The sequence below is a fragment of the Acinonyx jubatus genome, chromosome C1 (genome assembly GCF_027475565.1).
Source record: "Acinonyx jubatus isolate Ajub_Pintada_27869175 chromosome C1, VMU_Ajub_asm_v1.0, whole genome shotgun sequence".
In the NCBI taxonomy this organism is placed as follows: domain Eukaryota; kingdom Metazoa; phylum Chordata; class Mammalia; order Carnivora; family Felidae; genus Acinonyx; species Acinonyx jubatus.
Window position 1 is genome coordinate 87,963,052 of NC_069381.1, and position 13,978 is coordinate 87,977,029.

Below are 13,978 nucleotides of genomic sequence, written 5' to 3' on the forward strand. Positions count from 1 at the left end.
TTTTGTATGTAAATAAAGTTGATAAACAAAAATATTATAAAAATAGAATAATCATGCCATAAAGTGGTAATTATCATTAGCTGATAATTAGTAAAACTGAGGGAGGAGGAAGAAATTATGCTCTAGGTGCTGCTGAAATTCTTTCATGTGACTCTCTTAACTCGAATTGGAGTATAATTTAAGGATATACTGAAGTCTGTAAATTAGGGATCATCTATCACCTATTTTGTGTATGCCTACTGTTAATTAATCTCTAGTTTCCAGGAATAGTCATCAATGAAGCTCTCTTGCTTTGATATTGTTTTTTTTCCCGAAGTGTGTTTTTTTATTAGATAAACAGATATGATGGTGACACCATATACTGTTTTTTGCTTGCTCATAAAGACAGAGATAGATCATGTATTCCACTGTCAAATAAACTTGGAAAATAATTATTTAAATTATTTATAATAGAATTCTCAACTGTGGAACTTAAGTCTTTAATATGCCCATATATCTCATGATTCATTTAAAAAAATAGACTATGCAGTGTTCCCATTTTTTTAAAAAAATAATTTTTTATAGCATTTGGTTTTGTGTTTGGTAAAGTAAGTTTGGGCAAAACTTATATGAATATTTCCATTCCCCAAAGGCACAGTCATGTTTCTATTATTTTTCATTACTTCTGAGGAATGCAGTAAAATTGCCCAGTGGCAATTGCTCTCTCCCACTTTAAACACTACTCTTTGGTTAAAGAGAACAAAATGTGGTAAATGATTTATCAGCCTTAGAATAGTTCCCACTCTGGTTTCACAAATGATAGTTTATATAAGTTAAAATAGCTTGCAGGCAAAGCCCCAGCTCTATTAACTATTCTTTAAAAGTAATTGTTAGGGGCACCTGGGTGGCTCAACTGGTTGAACATCCGACTCTTGATTTCCCTTCAGGTCGTGGTCCCAGGGTAGTGGGATCAAGCCCCATATCGGGATTGTGTTGAGCATGAAGTCTTCTTGAGATTCTCAATCTCTCTCTCTCTCTCTCTCTCCCTCTCTCTGTCTTTCTGCCCTTCTCCCCTACTTACATTCTCTCTCTCTCTCTAAAATTAAAATAATAACAATAATAATAAAATGAAAAGTAATTGTTATATATACTATAATTATCCTTCTAGGTGAACTTCTCCCTTTCCCTATGCATGCAAGCAATAACTTCCTGCTTCCTCCTGCTTCTCATTTTCTATAGGCAAGGCTATCTCTGTTTTCTCTGAACTAAGACACAGAAGCACTGTTGTTTTAGTTTAATAGGATCAGTACTTTTATATGTTTTTCTGGATACATGTGTTTCTATCTAACCTTTGTATATTATTATACGTCCTTCCAAGAGCATTACCATGAGTAACACCTATTTATTCTATTATCATTTGTTTCTCTATCATTAGCACCCTACCACAATGTCTCACTACATACTAAACACATATGTGCTTCAAAAAATACTTGCATTGTTAGAAACTGTGTTATTAATCCTTTTGTGTTTTAGTAAGTGTGGGGTAGGTCATTGAGAAACATGACCACCAGTTGACCCAGGAGCTGGACTGACTCATTCTATTTCATTTTTTTTAATTCCCCAAAATCTGATGTTTTGGCATAATGTTATCAGTCATAATTTAAAAAGGTATGTTGCAGAAATAACCAAATTACCTTGTCAACTGCATTTTTATAAACTCTCATAGTATCTTTAGTACCTTTGTAGACAGCTATTATCTTACTCTGATGCTTTGGCAAAAAGTTTCTGCCAAAGTGGTTCATCTTCAACAAGAATCATGAAAAAGACTTTGACCAGTACTGGTTTCTAATAACAAAGATCAATCTGCCATCTTGTGGGAGGGACAATAATGAACCTTTTAAGTGATTCCCCTAGACTACCTGCACAGTGCCACAATATACCATGGGATGGTAGCCTGAGATCTGTCCCTATTCTCCTTCTCCACATCAGTAAAATGGGTCCATTACACTGATGACATAATGCTAACATGTGAAGACTTGGCATCTGCTGCAGGACACTCTGCAGATTTTGTTGGAACATCTGTGAAGAATCATATGGGCAGGGAACCCACAGAAAATTTAAGGCCCAGACATTGCCACAAGGTTTGGGGAGTCATTCTGTCAGGCAAGACATATGTTGTCCCAGAAGCTGTATTTGATAAATGTAAGCTTATCCAACCTCAAAATGTAACGAAATACAAGCCTTTGTGAAGATTCTGGGGGTTTTAGAGAGTTTTTATCCTCCACCTGGCATGGTGCCTCCACCCGTATGCTGCCTGGTAAAGAGAGGGCATTTGTGGGACTGGGGATGAGAACACCAAGCCACCTTTGAAAAGGCAAAATTACTAGTGAAAGAGATTCAAGCTCTAGACATCTCAAGCAGGGCTACCATTTGGATGAGTTGTGTCTGTGACTCTGGGAGGCATTACAGTGCTCCTCTAGATGGACCCTGTCAGGAAGGAATGAACCACAGCAGCCAAAGGGATGAACTCAGAGAGTCTGGTTGGTGATCACTTATGATTTCTGGCCATTAACCATTTGCACTGACAGTTGGGTTGTTCTAATGAGATTAACCTGAAGTCCTGGACAATTAGAAGCTGAGGGGTATATAATTCATGAGTGGGCCCTTGTGGGGTCAGGATGTATGAAGGGACATTGGGTTCATCTGCAAGAGCCTGAGGTAATCCTCACTGTCTTCTACATCCTGCCTCATAAGGCATTGATACCCCCTGACAATCAGGAAGTTGCTGTTCTAGCTCAGATACAATCCCTAGCAACTGGCCTGTCAGTAGATAAATCAGATTGGGTGCATTTAAAAAAGTAGCCACCACAGTACCCTGGAGGGATGGCATATTGCCAAGGATGCCAGATTGCCTTTGAAATACAGTAACTTGGTTAATGCAGTAATAGCAGGTTATAGGTTATGTGTGTTCTAAACAAATACCCAAGGTAACTATCAAAAGAGTTGGGGCCTTGCATTAAAGTTCCCAACTAGGGAGGGATTGGTAAATTGATTATATTCACCTTCTCCCTCTGAATGAGGGTTCTAAATATGGATGGATACCCTTGTTAAATGGAGAGTGATCTAGGGTCACATTTCAAAAGTCATGATATGTAAGACTAGTCAAAAAAATGTGACATTTGAATGGAGGTTCCATCTTCCCTTTAATCCACAAGCACCAGGGTTGGTATAAAGGAAAAACTAAATTACTAATAGGTAAAACCATGTTGGCCAGATGGACTAAAGTACAGTCCCAGATTTTAATATATTTGAATGCTCAGCCAACAGAACCTGTTGCCTCATATGCCAAATTGGGGACCCCTGCTGAGGCACCCAACACCATAAAGGTACAGAAATTGCAGGAAACACCCTTTTCTCAGACGCTCACCAAGGATCAACATTCTATGCTGCTGAGAACACCAAGCCCTATCATGTCAGGGAAAGGCATTATCTACTGGAATTTACAATGGGATATTTGACTGGGATGGGTGAACTACTTCACACCCTGTGGTGAGGGGGCACTACTCAATCTCCACTGAGATTCTATTGTCCTGCTACAAGTCTGACCTGTTAAAATGCACTATGCCTACAATGGAGCATGCACCATTAAAAGAGGGGAGAAAGTGAAGGTTCTGGTCTGCCATATCTTGCCCCATCTCCTCACACCTGCCAGTGCCACTTCCCCAGCCAACATGCATGGTATGTACAACCAGATGATCAGGTTCCTAAAGCTGCCAGCCTTCCTCTCCTCTTCAGGAGGATGGGCATGTTGCATTTCTCACTGGTACAATCATTTAGCTGCTCTCTCTGTTCCATCCATTGGTCTGGAGGACCCTACTAAATTCACCCCGCAAGCATTGAATAAGAGCCAACAGAGCCTATCCTTACTGAACACAGAAATGTCTCTAAGAAGAAAAGCTGTCCTCCAATATAGAATGTGCCTGTCAAGGAGGCACCTGTGCTTTATCCAATCAGAATGGTGTGTGTTCATACATGATGAGTCTGTTAATGTGTGGTCACATTAAATTGCATGAGGGCACAAGTGAGTGCCCTGAGTGATCCAACTCCCAGCTTAAGGGACATAGTAAATGAACATTTCCAGTAATTTTCCATTTTTTGTGGAAAAAGTTGTCACTAATTTAACTAATTATTATTATTTTTATTTTTTTTAAGTTTATTTATTTTTGAGAGAGAGAAAGAGAGAGACAGAGCATAAGCAGGGGAGGGGCAGAGAGAGAGGGAGACAGAATCCGAAGCAGGCTCGAGGCTCTAAGCTGTCAGCACAGAGCCCAATGCGGGGCTTGAACTTGCAAACCATGAGATCATGATCTGAGCCCAAGTTGGATGCTCAACTGACTGAGCCACCCAGGTGCCCCTAATTTAGCTAATTATTGTCTTAACCCGTGTTTCCTCTTGCATGTGTCTTTTGTTGTTGTGGCATCTGTCTCTAGTGTAGCTAGAGAGCAGCCAAAGGTGCCTCCTCCATGCTAGTGCAACCCCTTACTGATTGCTCAGGGCACACAGCAGAAAAAAGGGAGAGCCTGTGAGACTGTAAGAGCCTGTCACACTGGGTGCAGTGGGTGGAGTGTGGGAGGAGGTCATCAAGAGGTTGTTGGAGGAACCTAGGAAATGGGAGGCTCCTCATCCTCTCTCCTGTCCTTGAATTATGTTCTCTGCTTGCCTTCCCTGCTCCCAGAAGCTGCCACAAGGACAAAGCCTTGAAATGGAAATGTGGTGTCGAGACCCTCTGGACAGTGTACATAACGGTCTCGACTAAGGCCTCAGTATAAACTTTTAGGATTTGGCAGGTGGGTGTGGAAACGTACTGGACTTGCAGACCCCCAAGACAAGCCTTGTAAATTCCCGTGTTCATTATAACTGCCACCTACCAATCTGCAGTGTCCTGCCTCTTTCTTCCATCTCTATCCTCCCTCTGCATACAAGAGCAGGTTTCAGATTATACCAGGGAAGCTCCCAAGGAGTTTGTAAACCAACAGTGAGGGAATGATACACAACTAATGAGGTTTTTCTCCTTGTATTTATTCTCTCAAAGGACATTTTGTTCTTTGAGGATGATAAAATTATATGTTTGGGTTTGAAAATGTTTGCTTGAAATTTAGCTATGTAGTGTAATACCTTTCATGATTTTAGTTTCATATATATAATGAAATATATACAATGAAAAGAGGAAAAGGACAAGTATTAAGTATTTAATCATAGGAGTAGGACACAAGCAAGAAGTAACGTATGTGACAACATTTTGATGGTGAGAGTCAAATGGTTCTATCATTTTCTACTTTAAAAAAAAAAGAAAGAAAAATTATTCATCCTCCCACATGGTCAGTGACCCATTATTCTCCAGATTCCTAAACCTACTGATTTAAAAAAAATAAAAGGAAAAAGCCTAACCAATGATCAAAATATAGCTGCTTTAGTTTAGCATATTTGCAGTAATAAGATAAAGGCTGCAAAGTTAAATATTCATGGGAATTTGAGATTAATATATATGTGTACTGCAATGGCATGCTGGACACCTGAAACAATATGACTTACGCTTTTAAAAAAGAGGTCAAAAAATCTCATTGCTCTTTTGAGCATATTCAGACAGTATGTAGAAAGGTATTACTGTTTTAGATTAATATTTGCATTTCCATATAATGAACTATGTAGAAAGTAAATGATACATGCCTTTTACCTATCTCCAAAAATTAATGTAAATTTGTCCTTTATCACCATATGCACTTGGGAATAAACCCATTTATACCATATTAATTTTTTTCAATAAGAAGCTCTTTATATGCATTGTGTAGAAATATTCTCAAAGTAATTTCTCTAGTTAAATATGTTCCCATGAGCTTAAGTAAAAATGTCTAGCTCTTATTTATGAGAAGAAATGGATCTCCTTAGCAAGGTTAACTGATTATAATGTGATTGCAATTCTAGAATGTACAATGCTACATTTATACGTATATACGTATGGGCGTTTTTCCCTTAAAATATTTCATTCATGAATAAGGCAAATTTTAAAATAATACTAACATATAAAAATGAAAATGTACTGCTAATTATTTGACTACATATTTAAGATAAAATCTTTCCCAAGGAAGCTTGCAATAGGCTATAGAATTTACTTGCAATAAATTAAATAAAATTTGTCATATAATCATATATTATATGATTTAAGACTTTATATTTTCATAACACTGATATGTGCATGGATGTAAATATATTTGGGTTTTATTTATTATCCATTGAGATGAATATTGTTAACATTGCTTTACAGAAGCAATGAAACTAACTTATGAAAGGTATGGGTAGTTGTCCCTGCTAAGTGCATATAGGTTCCACTCCATTGTGTGTTTTCCATATTTTTTCATTTGTGGAATTTAAAGTGTTTATGCTGTTATATAATATTAATATTGGTTACTGAGTGCTTATTCTGTTCCAGAAGCTATTCTAAATTCTCTTCCATGTAGCAACATTATGGAGTAGGAACTATTATTTCCATATTGTGGATGAGATAATTGATGGCTAAAGGGATTAAGTAATTTGCTGAAATTCTCACAACAGCTAACTAATAGAATAGGGATTTCCCCCACACATCCTACACTTGGAAGTGAGTCTAGATAATACTACAATTCTGCTTCAGAATGATTTCTAGACTGGTGTGAGGACTTTGTTCACGTACCTCATACTTGCAAGTTGAGAATTTATACTTCGTGGTGTTTAGTTTTATGTTTCAATGTGGTGACTTATAGTTGCAGAGATAGTACAGACAATTACCCAATATCCTGTACCAGTGTCTTCTATAGTTAACATCTTACAATGCCACAGAAGACTTGTCAAAAGTAAGAAATTGAAATTGGTATATGCACCAGCTAGGTGGCAATCGCAAGGCTTTGGGACACTCTCCATATGCATAAGCTCTAAACATGTATCCTATATATGGTGCTCGTTTTTCCATAGCCAGGGTTTTGTGGCCCAGTACTCAAGAGGTGAAAATGGGAGCGGTGATGCTTGCCATTATTCCCTGTGAACCGCTAGCAAAAATTTTGTTTCTTGTCCCTGCAACCTTTTATTCTTCTGGTCGAGAGGTCTTAGTTTCAATGGAAGGAAGCTTTCATCAAGAGACACACAATGACTCCACTGAACTGGCGATTAAGACAGCCACCTGGCCACTTTGGGCTCCTCATGTCTCTGAATCAGGATTAGAAGGGAGTGACACTGTCTTGGGTGATTGGCCTTGACTATCAAGATGAAATTGGGCTGCTACTACACAATGGATGTAAAGAGGAGTAAGTCTGGTATATAAGAGATCACTTAGGGCATGTCTTAGTACTACCATGCTCTCTAATGAGAGGCAATGGAAAACTGTGGCAATCCAATCCAGGCAGGACAACTAATGCCCCACACCCTTCAGTAATGAAGGTTTAGGTCCCTATACTAAGCAAAGAGCCATGATCAGCTGAGTGGCTTGTTGGGGGCAAAGTAAATATGGGATGGGTAGTAGAAGAAGGTAGTTATAAATACCAGCTACAATGTTGTGACCAATAGAAGAAACGTGGATTGTCATTCTGTAATTGTTATAAGTAGTTCTCCTTTATTTTATTATGGATATGTGGGTGTATATTATTTATTTATCAAATATTTTTATTCCATCTCTTTTCTCCTTATCATTAAAATAGTATGTATTAATAACAATTTCATATCACATTTTTTAAGTTATGGAATTATCAAGGAGAAGAGCAAATATCATCCAATGACTTTTGTCTTTTTCTGGAGAAAAGGTTAACAGTTTTTGGTTGTATACAGGATAAGTATGTCATAGTAAGCAGAAGTATGACTTTGTCATTGTCTTTGGAGATTAAGTATGTTTTAAGGACATGTGTATGAGTGCCAAGTTGACAAGGAGTGAAATGTGGTGGATAGTTTCATGTGTCAACTTGGCTAAACTATAGTATGAGGTTATTTAACTAAACATTAATCTAGTTGTTGTGAAGAAATTTAGGAATGTAAATGATATCTACAATTGATTAGCTTCAAGTAGATTATCTTCGATAACTCTTGTGGGCCTCATCTAATCAGTTGAAAGCACTTAGAACAAAACAGGGGTTTCCCTGGGGAAGAATAGAACTGATTTTTCCTCATTGAAGAACTCACCAGGATGGGAAAATATTCAGCTATTAGAATTCCCAAGGCCTTGGTCAAATTTGTGACCACTTACAGACCATTTTGGCTCATAGCAAATGAGAGACATGAAAGAGAAAGAGAAGGAATGTGAGAAGAAACTACGAACGAGGGAAATTTTTGGCAACATTAACAAAGCTTACTGTACCACATTCATAATCTAGTAACACTCCTATCCAGCCCTGGAGTCCTGAATATCCCTTTGGAAGGTTTTTGCTTTTTGTTTTTGTTTTGTTTTGTTTTTAGTTTACTTATTTAAGTAATCTCTACACCTAATGTGGGCCTCGAACTCATGGCCCTGAGATCAAGAATCACATGCTCCTCCAACTGAGCCAGCCAGGCACCCCTGAAAAGTATTGATACACATTTGAATTAAACTCAGAATTTTTAAAAATAAGCCCTAATTAAAAATAATTTCTTCTTCCTTAAGACTGCAATAGCAGCTCCTGGCCAAGAATCTAGCTTGCCTTATAGATTGTGGACTTGCCACCCCTGAACCCTTAACCCCCACAATTCTATATCCCTCTACTACTGTTTCTCTGAAGAATTGTAATTTCAAGTTTAATGTACACTTGAAGGAAAAAAAAAAGCAATAGGAAGACGATTAGTTTATTAGTTGGGTCTTATGGCAAAAATGGAGAAGAAATAAGCTGCCAGTTTCCCTTCCTTCTAACCCTTATTCCCTATTAGGATTTAATCATGTTTCAGATGTTCTTGTTCAGTGTATATTTCCTGTCTTGGACTATAGCATGACCATAGCCATTTTTAGTTTATTTATAGGTTATTTTCAAGGAAAACCTCTGGTTACAGCTTAGTATCAAAAAGCAGTATCTAAATAAGCAAAATATTGTCTACAGCTCTCCCTCTACAGACTAGGTCTTAGATGTGTGTGTGTGTGTGTGTGTGTGTGTGTGTGTGTGTGTATCTCCTCTTCTGTAAATCAGAATCACACTGTTTCTGACTGGTGCATCTCCAGTAAAGCTGTTAATAGTAGACATTCAGCTGACTTTTCACTGACTAATTTACTCCCAGGTTGGAGACCAACTCAACTGATTATGTCTTTATAAGAATCAAATATTCTTTTTGAACAGGACTCACTCAGTGAGCAACAGAATGGTATGTTAGCTATTGTACCATTTCATTCAGAAACTGACTAAATAGCCTCTATTTTTCTTAGAAAATGAATCATATCATTAATCTCTAGCAACTTTTTAGACCACAGGCTAACACCTAACTTCTTGTACTTGTGCACCTTCTAGCAAACAAAAATTCTCTATTACAAGTTACAATTCTCAGTTTTCTTATCTTAAAGGTTGTAATAATATTTCTGAAATTGACTGCTATTAATAGTAGTAATATTATTGGTAAAGTGCTTTAAAAATGCCTTCCTTATATACCAATAACTATCATGAAGGGAAATTATATAAACAAGCATAACAATACAGCACTACATGAAATAATAGTTGACTGAATAATGCTAATGAAGCATGATGCATTTGACCTGTTTTTAGCAAAGTTTAATAGCAAATAGTAACAATAACAATAGAAAAAACAAATTTTAAGATACTTCAAAATATTTTATAAATACAGCCTCACAGTAGTAAGTTAATTATTTAAAGCTATGTAAGTGGATTAATTAGGAAGGAGAGTATCAGGACATAAGTGTCAAAGAGAGTGACTGGAGACATGTGCATTGAGTTGCCAAAAGACAACTGGCTAAAACTCAAAGGACTAATTAAAATTTCAGCCCTAAATAAAAATGAGACTACAGTGGAACATTAGTCAACCATGGTGAGACCCTCCAAAAACAAACATAGATAAACAAAAAAATAGAGTGCCCTTGGCCTCTTGTTCTTCACTTAACTAAGAATAAAGTGTTCCTAAGAGAAATGTATTGACTAAATATGACCCAACCTTTTCATAAGTCAATCCTTCTATGATGTTAATCTACCAGAACAAGATAAAATAAACACATGTATGTCTTTGTAAATGAACACTAATGCTGATGAATATAGTGAAAATTGTAAGCTTTTCTCTCAAAGGAATGGTGCTTGTGGAAATAATATTCACCAATATTATTTGTAACTGAAACATGGCAGATAGGTCAGATTGTGATTAATATAATACCAACAGGTTATTTATCTGAGGAAAATGCAGTATTTTGAAATACTGTAAGTCAAATTAATTGTTGAGAGAAAGAGAGAATGGGGGAGAGGAGAAGAGAGGGAGAGAAGGAATCTCAGGCAGGCTCCATGCCCAGCATGGAGCCCAACATGGGGCTGGATCCTACAACCCTGGGATCATGACCTGAACCGAAATCAAGAGTCAGATGCTTGAATGACTGATTAAATATTTTGGGGAAGATAATTTGGAAATAAAATGTGTTTGTAATACACAGAATTACATAAAAATGGCCACAAATAATGGTCATGTCTTTGCATTTTTATATAGCTTTCATGGCACACATAATTCAAGTGATGCATACAGTTCTTAAAAATAAGCAACCCATGGGGCACCTGGGTGGTTCAGTGGGTTAAGCATCTGACTGTGTTTTGGCTCAGGTGATGATATCACGGTTAGTGAGTTCAAGCCCCATGTCAGGATCTGTGCTGACAGCACAGAGCCTGCTTGGGATTCTCTCTCCCTCTCTCTCTCTCTCTCTTTCTCTGCCCCTGCCTTGCTCATGTTCTCTCTCTCCCTCTCTCTCTCTCTCAAAATAAATACATAAACTTAAAAAAAAAAAGAAGTAAAAAAAATAAGCAATCTACAAACTCGTTTAGGAAGAATTTACATAAAGCTGATTTGTGGTGACAATTCTAGTGCTACTAGTGACAATTAACTAAGGGGTTGAATATTGTGAAGTTTAATTAATTTAATAGCATTAAAATTTGAAAGGTGACTGGTGACTAGGACCAAAGAAAAAAGACATAATTAAAGCAGTTAGAGGTTTTGGTTATGGTCAATGATCATATATTTACCTGATTGATAGAAGGATACTTGTAATCAAATTATGTGCACACAACATATTGATTTCTAATTTCATATCTATTTAGAAAGAATATGTCTCCTTCCTAAAGTATTAAATGTCATTAAAATAAGCTAGGCAAAGAAAGAATACAAATCTGATCTGGGTAGGTACAGTTATACTTAATGGTGACAAGGTTCAGCTTATGCTATTAGAGAAAATATTGTTATATATTATGGAATCTACAATATTATCTATTTTAAGACATTTTTAGTACCATTAATAAAGGGAAAAAGTTTTCAATTAAAATTACACATATTCACAAGTTTTAATATGCATCATGATTAAGATATTTTAAAATGTGAAAAAAGTGTCTTAGAATTGATAAAATGCTGTTTTTGTATCACAAATAAATTACATATATTTTTTACAAATGAATTAGTAATAGATATTTATAAAGAAATTTGAGAGTCATTGGGGCCCATAAGCCCCCATAATCTAACTAGTATGTTTGTGTTTCTTTTCCTATTTATTTTCTCACAGTTCATACACATTCACTTTTACTATTGGTGTCAAAGTCCCTACGTGTTACAGGTTGAATTGCGTCCACCTAAAGACATTGACATTCCAGCCTGCCAATATCTATGAGTGTGACCTTTTCTTGAAATAAGGTCTTTGCACATGATCAAGTTAAGATGAAGTCACTAGGGTGGGCCCTAATCGAACATGACTGCATCTTTGTAAAAAAAGAGGAAAACTTGGACACTAAAATATATGCACGCAGAAAGAACGCCAGGTGAAGATAAGATTGGACTGACATATCTACATATCAAGGAGTGACACAGATTCCCAGCAAACCACCAAAACTAAGAGAAAGGCATGGAACTAATTCTACCACACAGCTCTCAGAAGTAAGCAACCCTGCTGACACTGATTTCAGACATCTATCCTCCAGAACTCTCAGACAGTCAATTGTTTAAGCCACCCAGTTGTGGTGCTTTGTTATGGCAGCCCTAGAAAATGAGCACATTACCAATGAAAGAATGAAATCTGGCCATTTGCAGCAACGTGGATGGAACTGGAAGGTATTATGCTAAGTGAAATAAGTCAGTCAGAGAAAGACAGATCCCATATGTTTTCACCCATAGGTGGATCTTAAGAAACTTTACAGAAGACCATGGGGAGGAAAAAAAGTTACAGAGAAGGAGGGAGGCAAACCATAAGAGACTCTTGGATACTGAAAACAAACTGAGGGTTGATGGGGGGGTGGGGGAGAGGGGAAGGTGGGTGATGGGCGTTTAGGAGGGCACTTGTTGGGATGAGCACTGGGTGTTGTATGGAAACCAGTTTGTCAATAAATTATATTTTAAAAAAAGAAAGAAAATGAGCACATTAGGATAATTTCTGGATACTTTAGCAAAATATTTTTCGGTGTTGTAACAAATGACAGGAATGATTACAATTTGTTTCTTATTATTCTTCAGTTAGGCAAGTAACTTAATCAGAACCCCATTACCAGCATTTTTGTATTTTGCCCACTATTGACTGCTATTTTCCTCCTGTAGTGAGATTATGTATTTAAAAAGTTGTGAATAAAGAATCTGAGAATGAAATATTTGCTACTTTGAAGCAGATAAAACTCTAAAATCAAATGTTTTCTTAAATTTACTATTTGTTGTAGTGAAGTTTTTCAGAGATACCTCATGCTACACACTGGAATAATCTTACTTCTTTTAATATGTACGTGTCTGTGTACACATGTGCCTGAAACCATGTGTGTGTTTATGACTGTGTGTGTCGAAGAGGGTGGGGAGGGCTAGATTTTCACATATCCTTCCAACGTATCTTTCTGTTTGGTTTGATTTGGTTTTGGTTTTAGTTTCCTTCACAGGGTCTACTCTTCAGATCTTCCTAATAGTTAGTGTTTAAGAAAATCACATGTAGATTAGTAATTGTTAGACACTTGTGCATCTAAAAAGAACAGCTATGATTGAACCTGAGCATTAATCTTCATACACAGAGGGTGTAGGGGAGGAAAGACTTCCTCTACCCTCTTAGCTTCTGTAAGGGAGGGAAAACGATTTCCCTCTACCTTTTGGAGTTTTTCCTGAGACTCTTATAACAAAAGATAGGTGACCAAGAGGAAAACAAACAAGTTCATTAGCATGTTTACTCCAAGTATATGTGGGAGATACCCAGGGAAAATGAGCAACTCAGAGATGGCTTAGAATTCCAGATTACATAGCATCTTCAACAAAGAATAATACACTTGTGGAGAAAGGACAGGACACAGGAAATCTGTTTGGGGCCTCCAAGGAATGAGCTAGAGGCCAATTAGTAAAGTTTGTTGTTTAGATTCCTTTGATACCTTCTTCAGACTGATAGTGTCTAACTTTTGGGGTGATTAACTTTTTTTCTTCCTGGTAGAGAGGGGTGGAGGGAGATCTTTGAAAATTTATGTCTTGCTTTTAAGCTAATAAGGAGAGGGGCATTTCTTATATCTTCTCAATTGCCTTCAGTGCAAAGTATCTGTACCCCAAAATCACATATTTTGGGGTGGATATTCTGTTTTCCTTCAGTTCAATAACTGGGTCTATGAAATTAGCAAAAAAGCAAATTAACAGGAGAAAAGATATACAAATTGATTAATTTTTAGTATTACATGTATGGGGTATCACAGGAAAAAACAGTGAATACCCAAAATAATGGTGAGATTTGAGAGCTTATATATCATCTCAATAAGGGAAGAGGAGGAGGAATGTAACCAACTTAGAAGACAGTGAAGGGTGTTTAGGTAAAATGAATGGG

At 37.0% G+C, this 13,978-nt stretch overlaps 1 long non-coding RNA gene across 2 annotated transcripts in view; it reads left to right on the plus strand.

Annotated features, from left to right (window-relative positions):
• LOC113599075 (uncharacterized) overlaps nucleotides 1-13,978 on the plus strand; it is a 35,228-nt gene that overhangs the window by 4,519 nt on the left and 16,731 nt on the right. The gene's annotated exons all lie outside the window — the stretch shown is intronic.